Source organism: Buceros rhinoceros, unplaced genomic scaffold (assembly GCF_000710305.1).
Source record: "Buceros rhinoceros silvestris isolate BGI_N320 unplaced genomic scaffold, ASM71030v1 scaffold25407, whole genome shotgun sequence".
Classification (NCBI taxonomy): Eukaryota; Metazoa; Chordata; class Aves; order Bucerotiformes; family Bucerotidae; genus Buceros; species Buceros rhinoceros.
In genome coordinates this window covers 6177-6771 of record NW_010423143.1, presented here as the reverse complement: position 1 = coordinate 6771, position 595 = coordinate 6177, and positions in this window count along the sequence as shown.

The window sequence follows — 595 nt, the reverse complement described above, 5'->3', positions numbered from 1 at the left end:
GAGTCGAGCGACTGTTCACCAGCGTCAGCTCCACTGCGTGGCGAGTGGGAGGCAGCGAGGCCAGCACCTACCTAGGTTTTCCCCGGAAAAAAGCTCCGAACAACAGCAAAGAAAGTCTCGGACCGTGGCTCGCTTATAGCCACCAAGCCCTGGTTTCCTACCGGTCCCCGCTATAAACGATGACATTTTTGTTCCAAGCTGTAGAGTTATGTGCTTCGCTTTTTGTCTTTTGCTATGTTTAGTACAGAGATGGTCAAACCACTTCTGGTTTTCAAGTTTTTGCAGAAAATGGCAACGCCTGAGTACTGGGTTTGTTTCAAAATGTTTGAAGACGACGTGTTTATTAGAAAGCTCTGTATTTATTTGTGAAAGCGGTATTAGATGTGTGGTATGTTATGCATCAGAAGCACGATTTTGCTAAAAAATATACATTTAATAGCATTTTGATCACTTGGACAAAATTGAAAAAGGCACATTTTTTCCCCAAGATTAGCTTGTTTAAAGCCAAATTTTTTTTTCCGTGGGGAAAAATGTTATGTTAAAAAATGAGGATCGGTTCTAACTTCGTGCTAGGCAGTCACAGCAGATAAATTTT